General features: G+C 43.3%; 1 protein-coding gene across 1 annotated transcript in view; it reads right to left on the bottom strand.

Annotated features, from left to right (window-relative positions):
* COL25A1 (collagen type XXV alpha 1 chain) overlaps window positions 1-20,682 on the bottom strand; it is a 468,167-nt gene that overhangs the window by 150,020 nt on the left and 297,465 nt on the right. The window contains exons 5-6 of the mRNA XM_074993461.1: window positions 8,432-8,458; window positions 8,240-8,266 (exon numbers count right to left, since the gene is read on the bottom strand). The gene's annotated coding sequence lies outside the window, so the exon portion shown is untranslated. The remainder of the gene's footprint in view (window positions 1-8,239; window positions 8,267-8,431; window positions 8,459-20,682) is intronic.

The raw sequence follows: 20,682 nt of genomic DNA, 5'->3' as shown, positions 1-20,682 counted from the left end.
GGCTGCCCCAGCATCACCTCTTCTTCCTGAGGCCCTGCGTCTTCCAGGGGTGCAGAACCAGCCCCACCCCAACCCCAGGACCCATGGTGGCTGTAGGCCCCATTGACATTAAAACTAAGACAGGCCCTTCTCTCTCTCTGCAGTGTATTGAGCACAGTGTCACCCAGACAAGTCATTGAAACTTGCTGAGCTTTGGTATTGAACAGCTAACAAAGATATTGAAGGTAGTATGAGTTACACCTTTATTTATATTTGACAAAACAATGCACAGATTAAGGGCTTGATGACATAGGAAGTTTCACCATGATAGAGTAAGGTGTGAATTTAAATTGTCATAGTGAACACATTTATTTGGCATAGGCATGGCTTTCTCTGCTTTAGCCTAAACTACTTTCAAAGACACATAACCTGCACTAGAATAAAATCATTCTTCTGTAATACAAGCATTCACATGGGGAGTTATACTATTATAAGTTGGAGAGTTTAAATTCAAACTTCACCTAATACAATAGAACCTCAGAATTACAAACACAAGAATTATGACCAGTCAACCAGAGACCAAATTTGGACTCGGAAGTACACAATCAGGAAGCAGCAGCAGCAGCAGCAGCAGCAGAGAGAGAGAGAGAGAGAAGCAGTAGAAGCAATTCAGTAATGTATTAAACATAAATTATTTAAAAAAAAAGAGCGAAGAGAAAGCAGCACGTTAATGTTTAGTTGTAAAAATCTGAAAGAACCATAATGCTTTGTTCAGATTTATGAACATTTCAGAGCAGGCCCACTGACTGGGGGGCAGGGAGAGTGAAGGGGACAGGGGTCCTTGGGCCTTGCATTTCAAAGAGTCCTGGAGCTTTGACTGTCACTACCACTGTTACTTTGCAAGCAGTGGCAGCTGGAGCTCCAGGCCTCTTTGAAGTGCTGGAGCAGCACTGCTCCGCAGCTGTGTGCAGCTGTGAAGGAGTGTGGGAGGGCAGCACCACTGTTTGGCAGCACTGAGAGCTGACTTCCCTAAACCCCGTCTTTTCCACCCTTAGCCTCACCCCTGCTGGGCTGCGGAGCAGGGACTTCTCCCACCTTTTCCTGGGCCCAAGCGTGGCTGTCAACCCCACTGTTTCACAGTTATGAACAACCTCCTTTTCTGGAGTGTTTCTAACTCTGAGGTTCTTTTATACTGATATCACTTCCCATGTAGACAAGCCCTAAAACTCCTTAATCTGAAAAGGCGAAGTGCTAGAAGGGATTTGATTTCGACAAGCGTGATTTTGATTATGGCAAGTGTAATTAAAATTGATAATTTCCTCACTTAATCAGACTAACCAAAATCAATAGGATAGTAGATAAAGTTAATGGCCAGTCCTTCTAGGACAAATAAATGGAAACACTTCTTGATGAGCCATATGCTCAGTAAATGAAAGGTACCCAGGAAAGCACCAAGACAAATATTACACTGTGACTGTATAAACTAGAGCTATGATAACAAAGCTGCATAAAATATAAACCTGCATAAAGTATAGTGGTTTGGAAAAAATTGTTGCATCACAACACTAATTTATACACATAAGAGCATAAGAACATAAGAACGGCCATACTGGGTCAGACCAAAGGTCCATCCAGCCCAGTATCCTGTCTGCCGACAGTGGCCAGTGCCAGATGCCCCAGAGGAGGTGAACCGAAGACAATGATCAAGCAATTTGTCTCCTGCCATCTGTCTCCTGCCTTTGACTAAAAGCTAGGGGCACCATACTTTACCCTTGGCTAACAGCCATTTATGGACCTAACCTCCAAAAATTTATCAAGCTCTATTTTAAACTCTGTTAGAGTGCTGGCCTTCACAGCCTCCTCTGGCAAGGAGTTCCACAGGTTGACTGTGCGCCGTGTGAAGAAAAATTTTCTTTTATTAGTTTTGAAGCTACTACCCATTAATTTCATTTGGTGTCCTCTAGTTCTTATATTATGGGAACAAGTAAATAACTTTCCAATATTCACTTTCTCCACACCATTCATGATTTTACATACCTCTATCATATCGCCCCTCAATCTCCTCTTTTCTAGACTGAAAAGTCCCAGTCTCTCTAGCCTCTCCTCATATGGGACCCTTTCCAAACCCTTGATCATTTTAGTTGCCCTTTTCTGAACTTTTTCTAATGCCAGTATATCTTTTTTGAGGTGAGAAGACCACATCTGCACGCAGTACTCAAGATGTGGGCATACCATAGTTTTATATAGGGGAAGTATGATATTCTTCATCTTATTCTCTATCCCTTTTTTAATAATTCCTAGCATACTATTTGGTTTACTGACTGCCGCTGCACACTGCGTGGATGTTTTCAGAGAACTATCCACTATAATTCCAAGACCCCTTTCCTGATCTGTTGTATCTAAATTTGCCCCCATCACATTGTATGTATAATTGGGGTTATTTTTCCCAATGTGCATTACCTTACACTTACCCACATTAAATTTCATTTGCCATTTTGGAGAGTCTTTTATTACTCCAAAAAGTGGGCGCTAGCCACTACTTAGAGCAGACCCTGAGATTAGATGAACAAAGGGTTTCATACATTATGGCAATTCCTACTTTGGGAACTAAGGCTACCCATACACTACTAGAAAAATTCAACTTTAAGGCAGTTAGCTTGATATTACCATGTGACTGTCTTCACTGTAAATACCATTAGCTCCATTTAGGGAGCACTAGTATCAATATCATAAAATCGTTGGAACCTGCTGGGTGTAGCATCCAGTTTGAAGTTTGAATAAAGGCCAATGTGGAAGCACCACATTTTAAAATCAAATTTATTAGCTTCCAGAGGTGTCCCGTATACATCCCACAATGCCCCTCAGTGCTCCACTCTGGCTACTGCTCTCCAGGTGCACAGGAATTAGGTAACAGGAAGATCACGACTTTCAAATCAGGACCAGGAAGCCTGTGGCTGTGGGATCATGTTTGTATGAGAGCCTGAGAAATGTCCTTCTTTGCAATTAGCGCTGGGTGAGCATTTACCCACTACAAATAGCCCCTGCATGGAGTTCATGGTTCTGCCTCTACAGTTAGTATTTTTTCTGCTCTGCCTGGCACCAGCAGCTGCCCCAGCACACCATGTGGCAGCAAGATTGTCATGGGGGTCATGCTTGCATAAGAGGCCAAGAGGGGTCTTTACTGTGCGAGCCTCTGACCCAATAAAAGAATGTGGTTGCCATTCAGTGCTGACCATGCTGTCAAGCAGCACCATGCCTTGGCATGTGGACAGAGCTTCAAGGGTGGGAAAGATTTTCGGGGGACTTAGAGCCGTCTGGGGGCTGGGGAGTCTCACCCAGCAGCTAACATTTTCAGGGGCTTGCTGCCATCTGGGGGAACTCCTTCCACTGGCTCCCTACTGAAAATATTTTCAGGGCCTTTCTGTCGGTGGGGCCAAGCATCCTCCAGCAGCTAAGAGTTTTGGCGCCTTTCTACCGCTGGGGGAAAAGTCTCCCCCAGCAGCTATGAATTGCAGGCGCTTGAAGCTGCCTAGGGAAACTACTTCAACTGGCCCCCACAATGAACCCCTCCCGCCCCTCACCCCAACAAGGACCTGGGAGGCTAGCTGCCATCAGGGAGAAGTATGCCCCACAGTCTAGGATTTTTAGGGCCCTTCTGTTGCCGGGGGGCGGGGGGGAGTCTCCCCTGGAGGCTATGAATTGTGGGAGCTTGCTGCCACATTGGGAGACTACTTAAACTGTCCCCCCACTGAAAACCCTCCTGCACCCTGTCCCAACAAGGATCCCAGTGACTAACATTATTGGGGTCTTTCTACTATTGGGGGAAGTCTCCCCCTCGGCACCTACAAAAGGTGGGGGCTTGCAGCCACCCGTGGAACTAATTCAATTGCCCCTCACTGAAACCCCCCAATGCCCTGACACCCCAACAAGGACCCAGGGCAGCTAAGATTCTGGGGGCCTTCCAGGGATGTGCTGCGGACTTTGGAATCACAGTGGTGAAAGGAGCAGAAGGCTGACAGATCCTATGGTCATAGAATCATAGAATTCTGAGGCTGGAAGGGACCTCAGGAGGTCATCTAGTCCAGCCTCCCTGCCCCCACCAAAGCAGGATCAAGAGAACTAAATCATCCCAGCCATGACTATGTCAAGCCGGGACTTTAAACCTTCTAGGGATGGAGATCCCACCACCTCTCTAGGTAACGCACTCCAGTGCTCCATGCAGCTGCGTCTCATGGGGCTACACAGCAGCCTTGCTGGAGGTGGTACAGCCATGCCACAGGAGTTGCCAGCATTCTGCTCTTTTCTGTGCCAGGGTTCCTGAACCTCAGGGCTCTCCGAAGAACTGCAGTGGGGAAAGGAGCAGAATGTGGGGCCACCAGGCATCCCAACGCCTGCAGTTCCTGCAGCGTGGCTGTATTGCACCCCCCTGCCATGTCGTCCAGCAGGGCTGTTGCACAGACAGAGAAGATTCTGTGTGGCAGGGCTGGGGGAGGTGCAACCATGTCAGAGGAGCTGTCAGCATGGAAGCACCAGGCAGCCCCACATTCTGCTTCTCATATGTCTTCCTGCTACCTTGTACTGGCCATAAAAATCTTGCTGGTAAAGTGTACCAGACTGTGCCACCATACTTCACTGCTGCCTGCAAGCTTTAAAAAATACCCCATGAGTGACATAACCGAAGACATCAGGAACGCAGCGCCCAGTAGGGCTTATGTTGGTCTAACTCATGTTGCTCCAGAGGTGGAATATTCCCATCCCTAAACAAAGGAAGTTTTGTCGACACAGTACTGTAGACCTAGCCTTACTTCAGTGGGAGCAGGATGGATCCAACGCACTGTTTTCACTCTGCATTCACTGGAAACATATTAACTAAAAAATCTATCCTACACGTCGTCTGTTAATCAATCAGGTTTTACAAACAAATTAATTTTTCTCCAAACACTCCCTCAACAGGCAAAATTTACCAATGTCTTTAGTTTCCATTAAACATGGAAGACTTTATAAAATCTACTAGGGTCTGAAACATACAAGACAAAAACATTCTTTGATTTTTAATGAGTAACCGGGACATTTTAAAATTTTAATGAGTTTGCTGCCATCATGCCAACTTCTGTCAATACTGGAAGGAATTAAAATTGTTTCCCTATACTCAAGTAAAGAACCTGCAAAGCATCAATTGCAACACACCCATTCCTTTTTCCCAAACAATACATACAGCAGCAAATAAGCAGCAAATTCGTTAAAGGCAAAAGCAAGGGAGGCAAGGGTTAAGCAACTAAGAACACTGCCTTACTATTTGGGCCTAACCTTTTTAACAGAGCAAAAGAATCTGTTTAATCATTCAAGTCAACAAAGGTTAAGATAATAAAATAAACTTCTGAATGCTTTCCTTTTCTGGAATTTAATCTCTCCTGCTGAAGACATTTTAAAGATGCTATCAGCTTGGTGTGACCCAGCTGTTGGGAAAATTCATGTGAACACACCACAAGGAAAAAATAATTTTATGAAAGTTGTTATGTATGGCTCCTGGATGGCTTGTTAGAGTGCACCTAGCTCCCAAAACTAATTTAGAACCAGCTGCTGGCTTATGATTTTTAGACCTGATAAACAATAAATCTTTCATGTATCAGGAGTGAATGGCAGAAGGTTTTTATTATGTCATTTGGAGGAAAATGATAGCAGACTGATTAAGATACTGTGCATATAGGTGATAGGCCTCTGCACATTCATCTCTCAAGGGCTATTTTCATTAATTGGGCTTCAACCTCTGCCTGGACAATAAATCCTTTGCAATCTAAAGATGACAGAGTTTCTTAAGTACAAATCATTATGAATTCTTCATAGGCTTTGCTAGGTTCTAATCTGATTGGTTTAAACTGAAATAAAGCTGAGCAACAGGAACTGAGCAATAGCTCGGCATCAGCACCTATTTTAACACAGGGTACAATACATCAGATTACATTTTCAATGTCAGTACAGCACTGCAGACCTCTACAGACACAAAACAAGCACCCTCTGCAAAATGGAGATTGATTCAGAAGAAGCTAACAATTGAGCCTCTAAAGCATTTGTGATTGGTGGAATTTCTAATTCTGCAGAGGATCAAAAATCTGCTTCAATGAGAATTTTTAAAATAAGTAACAGATTAGTGAGAAGTGAGGTACAAACATACATGTAAAAAACAAACACTGGGCAAGACCAAACAGATAGGGTGCTGAGAACTGGCATATATTTTTGGTCTCAGAGTTAATGAGGCAGGCTAACACAGGACTTTTGAAAATCCAATTCCTAACAACTTAAACACATTTGAAGTTGAACTACTTGGATGTGATTTATCTTTGCCTTCTAGTTGCATTGCACTAGTCTAAAAATCAGGCTAGTCTTGCTCGTCCCAGGACCAAAGAGATGTAGAAATGGTTTAAAGCCACTTTCTTCCCTTCCCCTCACTTTGGATTTGTGCTAGACCGCTGGCCCTGTTTACAGAATGTGGGCCCTTTTCGCGACTCCCATACTCTCTTCAGTCCTTTCATTCCTTGTCACTTCAAACACTGCCTCCATTCTCCCATAACTTTGAAGCCATTTTTGACTCTATCCTCTGTCCTGCCAGACCCAACTGGTCATCTCATTATTTTAGTGAACAGAATTTCCCAGTGCCAAGATCTTCTCTCTTTTCATTCTGTTCATCGAGGCCCTGATGTTCTCTTGGTTTAATTTCTGCAGCACCTTTTCCTCTAGCCTCTCTCAGACCTGCTGTTCTGGCCTGATAACTTGCCTTTGAATTCCTCCACTGAAAATATCTTCTCCACCACATCAAAGTCAAGAATCTCATCCTCAGCTTTTCAGTTATTCCATAACTCTGGCCTTCCATACATCTTTGTCTTGTACCTTACTGAGATGTTCCCTGACCAGGCCATGTCTGACTGCCAGTATGTTCACTTTGTCCCATTGTCATGTTTCCATGGTCTTCTATGCTGTTCCTCATACACAGAATACCTCTCCAAAGTAGCACAGAGATGCTATCCTTCCATCCTCCAAATCCCTGCTTATAGATTCACTTTTGCCACAATTCCTTCAGCAAACAGCCAGCTCAAGTAGATAGCCATTGAGGATTCTGGAGCTCTGTTTTGGGTGCTTCTATCTTATATTTAAAAACAACTTTAAATGATTCAGAATCATTTAGTTGTGCACAGAACAAGTCTTGTTAACAATGTGCTGCTTTCATTATTACTCGTCTTCCTTCCTCATTCCTGCTTTTTGTTTGTTTCCTCCTCTTCTTTTTCTCGTATTAGATTTTAAGTTATTTGGACTAGAACTGCAGCTTTCTGTACATAACTATATCACCAAGCATAATGCAGCCTGACTGGGGCTTCTATATACCATTCTCATCACAATAATATGGATAAGCAGATATGTTATGATTCCAAAGGTCTCTCACTCACAGTATAATTAAAACATATTAACTAAGTGACAGAAAACGTGCCCTGGCACATACTGTCATGAGAAAATTCATAAACATGTAACTGAACTAAGCTGCTGCATCATTAGAACAATATGTCCAAACATTTGTATAATGAAGAACAGATGTAAAGAGAATGAACTGGCACTACCAACTTAACAATATGTTCACTATTGTGTTCTTGTGATTAAAACAAACACAATAGCTAAAAACTAAAATAACCCCAAAAGGAATGTGGTATGTTTACTAACGCCAAAAATTTGCTCTCTTTTTAAGTGCTTAAATAAATACTATGTTTAATTGTTTAATTGTGCCTACATACATGTATATAGGCACAAGTACTAGTCTATGAATGTACCATGTTTTTATAATATGCTAAATAATATGGCTATTTTTAAGAGGAAATACAGGACCAAAGTTGTTAATAAACCCCAATGGCTCTCTGCATTGTAGATGTCCATGCAAGTCCTGAAAGATGGCAGGGGAAACTGGAAGGTTTGCTCTGGCAAGCCAACTCTTATACAGCAGAGCAAAATCGCCTGTCAAATACATTTTCCTCTACTAGCAGCAGAGGTATATTTTCAAATGCAGTAATTAATGTATGGCTACTGTTACTCAAATGCTCCTCAGAGATTATTTGGTTATATTTGGTATTTCTGTCCTGCAGACACTTACTACAACATGCAGGGTAAAAGCAGCTAATAAGCGTGATTAGCTAAGACACCATTTAATTTAGTTTTGCGCTAAGGACTAATTGCTTACTCAGGGAAGGTGAAGTGTAACATTTTTTGTTAAGATGCTTACCCGAGGGCCCTGATCACCTTGATCTCCCTGCAAAGTGGAAAGATGAGATGATAGTTTTAACACAGCATCTGTGTGCTACCCAACTATCTTACATAATCTCGTATCATACTGCGTCAGTACAAACTATGTGTTTAGTTAATACCAGAGGGGTTTCCCATTTATTTTTTAAGCGTTGACAATACATCTACTCACCTTCTCGCCTTTTGGACCAGGAGGGCCCTGCAAAAAAAAAAAAAAACAGAAAAGAATTGACAAATTATTGATGCTAATGAAATTCAGTGACCAGTTACAAGGACACAGTAAGAAGCAGATCTGAATGATTCAGAGATCTAGCCGTAATGTTGTGATTTCTCGTGGTTTTCATTCCAGAAGCTGCCTGTATTTAAGGGAAAGGTTCTGTAAGGATTTATTAGAAGGTGTCATGGGGCTACTTCTGTAGAGCTGTGCGCACTGTCTTCAGTAGGACTACTCACAATAGTAAAAAAATAGGAGGGAAATCCTGGCAATGGCAAATGGCAAGAGTCCCACTGACTTTAGTGGAGCCAAGATTTCACCCTACATCTGGTAATAAATGTTTTCTAAAACAGTAAAACTTTTTTTTAACCACATATAGTTAATAAATCCAGAGTTTTATAAATCTGTCATGTATTTTGGCAGCCTTCTTAAATTAGAACTGTAAAGGAAAATTAGATTAGGAATTCTCGAAGCACAGCAAGTCATGTTCAGTTCCGTGGCATGCTGTGATGTGGTAGAGGAAAGCGAGCTCTTCTTCCTCAGAATTTGGCTTGATATAACTTTTCAGAATGAAGGATAATTATTTTTCTAGCACCAGAGAAACAAAATGGTGTAGTGCTCCTGGTACCATAGATGCTGGAAGTATGGGTGCTGCCATACCCCCTGTCTTGAAAGGGTTTTCATTTTGTACAGGATTTATAGTAAGGTTCCATGTGTCTGAGCACCCCTGCTATGAAAATTGCTCCAGTGCCCATGGGTGGCACTGGCAAGTCTTTCATTATTCTCCAGGGTGGTTGTAGAATCTCTATCGCTGAAGATATTTAAGAGCAGGTTAGACAGACATCTATCAGGGATGGTCTAGACATTGCTTGGTCCTGCCATGAGGGCAGGGACCTGGACTCAATGACCTCTTGAGGTCCCCTCCAATTCTAGTGTTCTGTGATTCTATGGTTGAGCAAGTTTCCAACTTCTGTGTTTTGCGACTGTCTGGAATCACCTTTTCAGACTCAGTTCTCAAGCTGTGGTTTGTGGATCACTTTCTGGTAGTCTGCACGGAACTGGCAGATTACATGGTGCTGACTCTGCCTACGTGTCTCCAGCTCCTTTTGAAGATATCCAGGTGTTTCAGTGCAAAGAAGAGATTGGGCACTAGTCAAAACAGCTGGGAACAAAGAGGCAATGCCAGTCTAGCTGTGTTCAGTAGGGGCCATAGCTATAGCAAGAGGAGAGGAAACAAGCATCACTCCCAGAGAATGAGACCACCAGCACCATAATTAAAATAACTAAATCCTCCCTAATGCTGCTTAAGCAAGTGGCATAACTACCAGAAAGATCTTTCATGACCACAAATGGGAGGGGAAGTAATTCACGTGACTTTCAAATGTGCTGCATGAAACACTGTCCCTCTGGATGCTGGCTATACTGTACACACTTTTGAAAACTCCTGTGTATTTTTTCTGTATGAGAGCCCCTGCTGCTACACCTTTCCTGACTCAATGTATGTTAATTTCTGTAGCTGACCATCTCTTCTGGCTGATGTGAGGGTGATGAGGGAGGAGAAATGAAATCAAGCCCTGGCTTCCTCCTTATCTCCCCATTTACTTCTCCCGGAAGGCTAGAGGAGTGGGGTCCTTGCACTCCACTGAATACAAAGACTGTCAGTGTGGCCTCTCCCCATTATGCCACCACATAGAAGCTGGACACAGTCCCTCTCTCATGCTAAAGGACAAGTTAAAGCACAAACACACTTCAGGTGCACATTTGTCTGGGTGCCTCCATTTGTCCAACTTACATCTCTTACTGTTTCTTCTCAGTGCAGAGGCCAAACAGTTAAAATTCTGCATTCTGTGTCCAACAACTGACCCTATGAATGCTTGTAGTGTTCTTACTCAGAGGGATAATAATGCCACACGTTTTCAGCAGGTCTGCTTTAAAACATGTGAATATAAATCAAGCTTGCAAGATCCCAGACAAACATCTATCAACATTTACCAATACTTGTCGCAAAATAGCATCTGAGAGTGTTGAACGTGTGTAGTAATTGTTGGTAAACATTGACTTCATCACAGTGAGTCCTGAACCAAGAATACAGCATAATCCATGGTTACATTCCATTATCTTAAAAAAAATAATCCTAAGCCTGACCCTGTGTAACACCTCACTTGTGCACTATAGCTAAAGGACGTGATTCAGTAATGCTGTACATTACACTCTGTGCTGGTGAGGCCTCCTGCAACCCTCCAGGAAGGGCAGGGAATTTTATGCCACTACCCCCTCTTGGGATTTCTGCTGGGGTGGGGGGTGGGTGGAATGCAGTTGATTTACAGTCATGTCTCAATAGAAACTCCACTGGCAGAAACTGATGAAGGCATGCTTCAGCTAATGCAGCTCTACCCCTTCCTCGCCACTGCCACCCACTTGTTGGGCTCACAGGCATGTAATGAGTTCGCTCTGACAGAGGTAAGGATGTCAATTTGAACCACCATCACAACCTTCCTCCCAGGAGACACGCTACAGTCCTAGGAGCTAGGGATGTAAAATATCATTTAAATGGTTAACCAGTAAACAACTTAAAGGCGGGGGGCATCGGGGCAGGCCCCTCCGCCTACCTCAGTAAGCCAAGGACCTGGGTCGCTCTGGCTCAGCTGGAGCTTTCCTTGTCCACTATCCAGCCACCAGCAGCCTCAGTCCCAAGTATGCCACAGGCAAGGAAGATCCAGCTGGTCAAAGTAGTCCCACCCCCCTGTGCACTGCAGGCAGGGGCACTCCAGGCCAGCCTCCTCACCCCTGTCTAGCCACCCTTCTCTCTCTCCAGATGCCGCAGATGGGGAGTCCTCCAGAGGTGCTGGAGCACTCCAACCCACGGTGGCCTCACTGGGCTGGACAAACCCTCTGCCTGCAGTGAGCAGGGGGCTGCTGGAGCCCCTACCAGTTAACTGTAACTGGTAAGTCTTATTCGGTAACCAATTAACTGGTGAACCATTAACATCCCTACTAGGATCATGTGTGTGAATTTAGCCTATAAGTTTTAGCAGAACTAGTTCTACTATTTGTTTGTTTCTCCCAAAACTCTATTCTTTCTTCTCATTAAGAGCAGAGATACAAAGAACTGAATGAGTTAAAAAAATGCTAATTTTGAAGGCCGCAGCAGGGACATCTCGCCCTTTTCCGAAAGAGCTTTCTGTGATTTTGTTTGTGAGATGGCAGAGATCAGGCCTCTAGCTGCTGCACAAATGTGAAAGCATTTCGTGTCAGTTATGTGAAACATCTGAGGTCAGAACATTTCTGAAATAACTTTACAGTGTTTTCACTGGATACAGAGGCTCTTTTTTCAAAGCGTAATTATCTGCTGCAGACTGCCATACGCTTTCAAATAGAGTTTATAGCCTGTTTGGCATAAGCAAGGCCTCATAAATCACAAACACATGCAAAATTTGCATTCAGAATTGGGCGATAAATACAGCTCTTTTTAAAACAGGGTGCTGTAAAGCAGACTGAAAGGCGTCCAGGCACCTGCTAACTGGGAACAAAGCTAGAAGTAAGGGTCAAGTAAATTTTGCAGCTGGTGCCCCTTAGTAAGATGCAAGCTACATGCAGGATGAATGGCAGGTGCTTCTTTCTTGCTGTTTTGACTGTTGCTACATTTCCATTCCTTTGTCACATGCTCAATATTATAAATAAGTATACAAGAAATGGATGGGCTGGGCAGTGTAATAACTGAAAATATAAGATCAAATCCTGCAATCTGCATTCAGACAAGATTTCCATTGAGGTTTATGAGAGAATTATCGGCGTAAGATCTGCAGGATTTGACTCAGTTTTTCATGTCACATTATCTGAAAGGTGCCAGTTTTTTCTTTACTCTAGGGTGACTGCTATTTCCTACCTGTATAGGTCTTCTGAGGCTCATAACAGCAACCAACAGCCAGTATTGAAATCAATGTTAAAAAATGTACTAGTTTGTACAGTCTGATATCTTTCCAGATGGCCCAGCTTTTCTTTAAAAGAACAAACGGTCATAATGTTCCCTTTATTAAAGATCCCTACTTTAATCTGCACAACGTCTCTCATCACAAACCAGTACAGTGAACGTTCAACAGGGAAGTGTCCCCACTTTACTCTGTGGTCTCTCTGTATTACCATCTGTTCCTGTACAAAAACTTAAATAGGGCAATAACGAGTGAGGCTCTACAATTAAACAGGGAAGATACTGAGTTCATAATGTAATGTGACACCTGACACTATCAGGGAAATGCATGACGACGAGGGTCAAAGATATATGGCAATGTCTCCAGGATACCAATACAAGAGCAGATTCAAAGCTGTGTACCCCAAGCTGTGGTCTCTGTTAACTGTTAGTTCACTACACTAGAAGCAGTATAGCAGATGTATAACTTATTGGCAGTCTCTGGAGGCCAGAGTTGATTGGCACAGGCCATGAACTGTGATAATCAAGGTCAACGCAGTTGACTGCATTCAGTAGCCTCTGATGATACAAGGTCTACACAGTGAGTACATCCACTAGTGGGGCTTCACTGGAACCAGAACTGTAAAAAAAAGCTGTTCTCCCCTAGGAGAACCACTGTGGAAGGGTGTGAAAATACCTTTTCCCCCTTCTCCTCTTGCCTACCCCCTCAGCTAATCCCCCAGTGGGCCCAGCAGAGGTCCCAATTTTTTAATGTAGCAGAGAGTTCTCAACCCCTTCTCCACCCCAGCCCCTGCCCCCCACGCTTCATCTTCCCAGCCCTGCTCTGCCCCGTTCCACCCCTTTCTTTCACTCCATTCTGCACCATCACCCAAGTGCCCTTGTCTTTGTTCCTCCCTTTCTCTCACTCCCGCGCCTCTGCATGCAAGGAAGAGGAAGGAGCTGATCAGAAGAGCTGCCAGTGGGTACTCAGCACCCACCATTTTTTTTCTCTTATGGCTGTTCCAGTTCCAGAGCACTGACAGAGTCGGTGCCTATGGAGTCAAGGAGACCCCTGTACATATAGAACTGGGGTGGATCTGGCTCCCAGGATTAAAGTGAATGAAGGTTTCATTTTTAATTTTGGACAAAATAACCTCACAAAGATTTTGTCGCTGGACTGCAATGGGTACTGAGGGCGTAGCTGTCTTCATTTTCACCACATGCTTTTCTTGGAAAAAACACAATCCTCAGTGCAAATGATACTAAACAAAAACCCAGGACTTTGAAAGAACTTGGGTAAGTGTCCGCTGCACTGGTTTTATAGACAAAAGGACAAATTTACCTCTAGTGCAAGTGAATGCAAATCCATTTACTTCAGTAGCACTTAGCCTGCTTACACTACCTGTGCATTTGGCCCCATTTCTCTTTTTAGCAGTCCAACACTATAAACCATCAGTGAAGCATAATGATAATCTGAATCAATGGTGAAGTGTCTTCTGAGCCAGAGTCAGATGAGTATCTGCAGGATACTCCTAAGACCACTGTGCTAGCATGATCCTTCACCTGAGAATATAATGGCAGAGAAATGAGGTACATGAACAAAATCAGAATACTGAGGCAATTCTCTAATCCAGAATAGTCCAACAGTTCCTAGATGCCATTTGTTGGCTACCAGAATACAATGACTGTACTTTCTGGACCAAAGTAATTTGAGCTGTCACCTCATTGGTCACAATGGCTTTTCATAATCTCATACTTCATGTCTCTGCATAAACATGAATTTACTGATATTCTTACGTATTCTTGTAAATTTTGAGAACTTACAAGGATACACGGTGCAGTGAATTCACAGTCATATAAGAGATTCTTGTGATATCATGAAGCTATATTTGTATTGTTATAATCAGGACAACTATACAGTAATTAATTAGTGATGGATAAACCATAGAAGGATTAGGATATAGGGGCCAGTTGAGATATGCACCCAAAACTTTGTTAAATTTTGAACTGCTTAAACATATGAATCTAGTACATAAGAAAGGCCATACTGGATTGGATCAAAGGCCCATCTAGCCTAGTATCCAGTCTTCTGAGAGTGGCCAATGCCAGGTGCTTCAGAGGGAATGAATAGAACAGGTAATCATCAAGTACTGGCAAGAAGTGCTGACAGAGTACTGTAGACTGAAGTCATCCACATACCCACAGAAAAAGTGCAGCACAGGTGAAGCAACCCACCAACATGTTTCAGTCTTGATCTGCAGGGAGTACCTCTATCAGGGTGAAATTCAGCCTCAATGGCCATTTCACTCCTTGGCATCTCAGCTGAGGCTGATGTTGGCTTTTATTCTGGGGCTATGGAGAACTGTGCCTTGGAGAATGGAATGAAACCACCCAAGTTATGCAGGCATATGAAAAACTTTGATGATAACTTTCAATAACAACCCATCTGAGTCAAAGTTATCTTAAAAACCAGGTCATTAAGGCTGTGTTTAGACTGTATCCCTATCTCAAAGCAATGTACAAATATGCGTAACACAAACTGTGTAAATTATTGCAAGATAATTGATTTCGAACTTGGTGCCATCCATATGGCCCTGAAGTTTGAAATAAGCACCTCTCACAACGAGGGGAAGCAGAACCAGAATACCATGCTCAAAATAGCACTGCTATTTCGAGCATGGTTAGGAGCCGCAGAGTTGCTATTTCCGGGTACATTTGTATCTCAAAATAGCAACCATAGTCTAAACATAGCCTAAGACTGAAGCAGCAAATTTCCTGTAAATTTCCTTTTTCTTTCTTCAGGTTCATTTTGGTATCTTCCTATTCAGTCCGTTCTTGCCCTGCCCTGGGGCTGGAGTCCTATTCCATCCCTATTCTGGAAGATGTTGTCTGGTGTCCTTTTCTTCTTCTTGTCATGTTCTCTCTCTGACCAGGGATTATGTGCATGTACCCAAGCCACAAGTTCAATGGAATACTATATTTCTCACACTATTGTTCACTCTGAATCTCTGTTCATAAGCAACGTGAGCATAATCAGTCATGTCAGACTTGGAAGAGAAAAAAATGCATTCCTATACCCCCTAATACTAGAGGAAGGTATTAGAAGCCACAGACACTTGATAGGATTTAATAGCAAGAGAAATGCGTTGATTGTCAGTGTGCTTTTGTTGATAAATACTGCAGTCAACAGAAATTAGTGCACTGACACTCAAGTAGAAGAACAATAAATTAATCAGCTGCAAAACTGCAGGAACTGAAAAAAGAAGAAGAAAAGAAGAACAGGCTACCTTAGCATTTACAACAAAAAGGATCTAGAGACTGGGCAAAGAATTACCAAAGCACCTTTCCCCAGAAAGATTGTGTTTATTATGGTGTCAAACTCTGTTAAGATGGAAAAGGGAGTTATAGCGACAAAGAGATGTATGACTTCAGACTTCACACATTTTGTTTTATACTAAAGATTAAAGTGGCCATGAAACGAAAGAAGAAAAGGAGAAAAATAAATAGAACGCTAGAATTTCCAATAAGCACCTCTCCCCCTGCCTCCCAGTTTTAAGACTATCAGTGATATAGAATAGGTGTGTATTATTATTTTGAGGATACTTTTGTGATGATATATTTTCTACTGAGCTATTTTCTCAAAATATTTGATTTTCATTTAAGCCAGTCCTAAGAAGGCCCACTGGGTACTGACTCTGGTCACAAAGCTCTGCCTTTTAGAAGCAATTAATGTGGTCTAGAACTCAAAAAACACTGGGGGAGGGGAGAAGAACCTGAAAATAAAGACTCATAGGCTACGTCTACATGGGGTGCTGCTGGCGGCAGGGTCATGGAAATGAGGGCACTTGACAATGCAAATGAGGTGATCATTTACAAATAGCACACCTTATTTTCACACTCCTGCATGATCGCTGTCCCAGCAGAGGGTTCAGGTGCCACAAAACAGCCATGAAGACAGGGTTCTGTTGACCAAACCCCTGCATGTTGACAGCCCCTTATCCCTGAAAAAAAGAGGGATAAGGAGCTGTCGACAAGGTGGGGGGGTTGGTCGACAGAACATCATCTACACAGCTTGTTTTATGGCAACTGAAGGCTCTTTTGGGAGAGTAATCACATGAGAGTATGCAAATGAGGTGCACAATTTGTAAATGAGTGTCTCATTTGCATTGTCAAGTGCTTTCATTTGCATGACTCTGCAGGCAGCAGCATGCTGGAGATGTAGCCAAAAAGAGTCCAATGACATTCAGGAAGTATAAAACTTCATGGATCAGAAAATCACATTCCGGCTTTTTTTTTCCTAGCACAATACGAATTAAATAGCAAAATTACACCTCCTGCCAATCAAAGCCACAAATCCCCTTTTTCCCTCTAGTCTTCTGAAATACAGCAGGGTCTCAACTTTTGCAAAGGTTCTGTGTTGAGAACCCTCACAAATGTTGAATCTCACAAATACAGCAGCCTACCCTGGAGCCCCAGGAAGAGGCAGCTGCCGGAGGTCCCTGTGTGGGTTCTGGGGAAGCAGCGGCTGCCGGCAGTCCCTGACCATGGCCCCAGGGAAGCAGCAGCTGCTGGTGCTCCTACACAGAGCCCCAGTGGAAACAGTGGCTGCTGGGTCTCCTGCCCAGGGAAGTGGCAGCTGACGGTGCTCTGGGCCCGAAGCACTGTGGGAAGCAGTGGCTGCTGGCGCTCCAAGCCTGGAGTCCCGAGGAAGCAGCGGCTGCCGGTGCTCCTGCCCGGGGCATGGGGAAGCAGCAGCTGCCAGTGCTCCATGCCCTGGAGCCCCAGGGGAAGTGGCCACTTGGCCACTCGTGAATCATTGCGTTTGCGAACATTACATGCGTAAATCTTGACACACTACTGTACGAACATACTGTTAATTTTTTTTTAACATTTCCCTTTGCAGCGTTTTCTGAATTGACATGTTCTTCCATTTACTCCTAACAGTACAACATGAAAACAAGGTCCACAATGAGGTCTAGGAAATCTCTCTCTCATTGTAGCTAATTGTAGTTCACAATGTAATGTTTTATTCATGTTAGCTTAAACATGAAAAGCAGCTCCTTTAAGGCAAAGATTGTTGTGGTATGCCCAATTACTCAGTGGTCTGCTGGACAACCCAGTGTCTTGTGAAAGACTCACTTGATAGGGTGATTGTAAGCATCATGCAGCAAATTTTGTCTCCTGAGAGTTCACAGAAGGTTCAAGAAAGGGTCATAGTATAGTTGGGCAAAATATTTTGGGCACAACTTGTTTAATGAAAATAGTATATTTGGGTGAATTGAACTAGTAGAAAATCCATGACCAGTCTGTCTAATTGTTTTATCTGTGAAAAAAATTCTGAATGAATCAAAACAATTTTTCAGTGTGAAATTTTATTTCTATTTAACTTTTTAAAAGGTTAACAAAAACCCTCGGAAGCAAAAATTTAATTTTTGCTCAACCCAAAATGAATATTTTTCAAATTCTTACTTTGGCAAAAAAAAAATCCAGTTGGTCCAATGCCAATTCTGCATAGTTCTATACTGCAGCTAGGAAGGTGCTTCTCTGTGCAGGGAGACAGACCCACACTTGAACTAGCACGTGAGAAATAGCAGTGTAACTATGGTGACTTGGGCAAATCATGCGTTATTCATCCAGTACAATATGCACCTGACCCCCTGGGTATGTATGTGGGTAGCTAGTCCAAGTCAGTGCAGCAACTCTTCTATTTTAGCCTGCTAGCACAAGCAGAGGTAGCTTGTACTGGGAAGCACATTCCAAGCTGCAATGTAGACGCACTCTGAAAGGAATATGAACTTGCCATTATTAGTAGCTAGTTCATGGACAGCACTGCTACTTAGGGACATCTGTCTTTCAAGCTCTCTGACCACTTTTACGGCTTGGTGAAATCTCTCTATACTTTTATTATTGTGAAAAAGCATTTAATTATACCCCAAGCAACTGCTCCTTTGACCAGGAAAGGAGAACAGCAGATATAAATGGTGGACTCCTTTGTAACTTGAACTCTTTAAATCATGGTTTCCCAAACTAGGGGGGCATGCCCCCCTAGGGTGGCATGCAGAAATTCTGGGAGGGGGGGAGCTGAGGTGATCTGCATGCTCCCCCCGCCTCGGTCATTCCCCCATCAGAAGAAAGTGCCGGCTTTTGCTTCTGGCTCTCAGCCCCTGCCATTTTAAGTGGGTGACCCAATGCAGCCGCTCTAAAAAGCAGGCAGCCAGCAAAAACCTACATGCAAAGGTGAGTGAGTGTGGGTTGGGAGGAGGAGGAGGAGGATGGGGTTAGATATGGGGCTAGGGGTGCCTGGCTCGGGTAAGGGGGGTGGGGATGGGGTAACAGCCGGGGGCTGGTGATGCCTGGCTTTGTGGGAGAGAAGGGGCTTGGGAGGGTGGCTTGTGGGGCTTGCGGGATTCATAGGGCTTGGGCAACTGGCCCCAGCATCACAGGGCTCAGGCAGCTCAGGCTGGTGGGAGGGCAGCTGGCTCCAGTAGTGTGGGGCTCAGGCGGCTCGGGCTGGCAGGCCCACAGCTGGGGTGGGAGACTGGTGGGTGAGCAAGCGGCTGGCCCCAGTGGTGTGGGGCTTGGGCAGGTGGCTCTGGCAGCACATGTCTCAGGTGACAGGGGCAGCTGGCACGGGGCTCAGGCAGCTGGCCAGCTGGGGCTGCACCAGGTATCCACAAGGGGTCAAAGAAAACTATTTATGCTTATTTTAAATTTTAAATAACATTTTTATATCAAATGTTTGTGTTTATCGTAAATTACTAACTGCATTTTTTGTTAGAGGAGGGTGGGGCGTGAAGGTTTCTCAAAAATCAGAAGTGGGGGCATGATGCTGAAAAGTTTGGGAACCACTGCTTTATGTCTTGATTTGAGACTTCATTAACACAGTCAGAGATCATGAGTATTGTAGCAGTGGGTAAGTGAAGTTCTTAGGCCTGCGATTTGAGGGAAGTCAAACTACATAGTGATAACGATCCCTTCGGGGCTTAAAGTCTAAGAATCTACAAGCGCAAGACTCATACGGGCCACCAGAGACCTTGCCCACATGATAGGCACCACACAAAACTCTGAGATAAGCGGCTAGAAATAAAACTATGAAGCATCTAATTAGTGATTAGGTTCATCCATCACTAACAGCATTCAGCAGGAGTCACCATTAAAATGTTACTATTTACCAACAGTTTCACAGCACAGTATTTAGTGAAATAACTACGTACTAATTTGTAGGTAATATCAACTTGGTAATTGTGACCACTGCATATTTTTTCAGATTTGAACGACTTTTTCAAGACCATTTGGTTTGATAACCTGGAAACAAGATTTAGATATGGAAAATACTAAAAACAACATCTCATAATATCTACTATTAAATGTCGTCTACGTCTACACGAGCCCCAAACTTTGAAATGGCCACGCAAATGGCCATTTCGAAGTTTACTAACGAAGCACTGAAATGCATATTCAGCGCTTCATTAGCATGCGGGCGGCCGCAGCACTTCGAAATTGATGCGCCTCGCCGCCGCGCGGCTCGTCCCGACGGGGCTCCTTTTTGAAAGGACCCCGCCTACTTCGAAGTCCCCTTATTCCCATCAGCTCATGGGAATTCCCATCAGCTCGTGGCCATTTCGAAGTTTGGGGCTCGTGTAGACACGGCCGTCGTGCTTCTTTTGAAGAATTTTGGGCCCATTTTGACCAGGTTACACAAATGAAATCCAAAAGACAGCAATAAAATTAGCACTTATATAACTGAGCAGAAATGGGAATGTGGTGTTAAAAACACAGTGAAAGCAATTTGCTGAACAGCTACATTGAGCATTATTAGCATTTGGCTTTTAACATAAGCATTTGAAAATCCAGAGGCCAAATCCTGCTCTCAGTTTCACTAAGGCAAATCCAGAGTAACTTTGTTTACTTTAGTGAAATTATTTTGTATTTATCTGTGTTTCAATGAGAGCAATGTTTCAACCAATGCATGTACTGTTTTACATCTCATCTAAATTACAATCTACATTACAAAACACACATTCATTCTTTCAAGGAAGCAGAAAACAAAAGAAAGATTTAGATTTCCTTTTAGAAATGTCTACAAATACCACTATAAAATGCAATTGTAAAAGAAGTGGCTTGTTAGAAGGGCAAGAGTAGTAAAATATTAATATGAAGCCATAGTTGTGTAAAATATTGCCCAAGGGAACAGAAGAGTTTCTGAGATTGTAATATAATCCCCATACCCTAGGAGTAAAGGAATTATTTCACAGTCTAGGTAATTTTTTTATCCTTGGGGTATGCTAAAAGCTTGGGAAAA

This window comes from Carettochelys insculpta, chromosome 4 (genome assembly GCF_033958435.1).
Source record: "Carettochelys insculpta isolate YL-2023 chromosome 4, ASM3395843v1, whole genome shotgun sequence".
Taxonomy (NCBI): domain Eukaryota; kingdom Metazoa; phylum Chordata; order Testudines; family Carettochelyidae; genus Carettochelys; species Carettochelys insculpta.
Note: the sequence above shows the minus strand (reverse complement) of the source record. Positions and strands in the feature narration are given on the sequence as shown.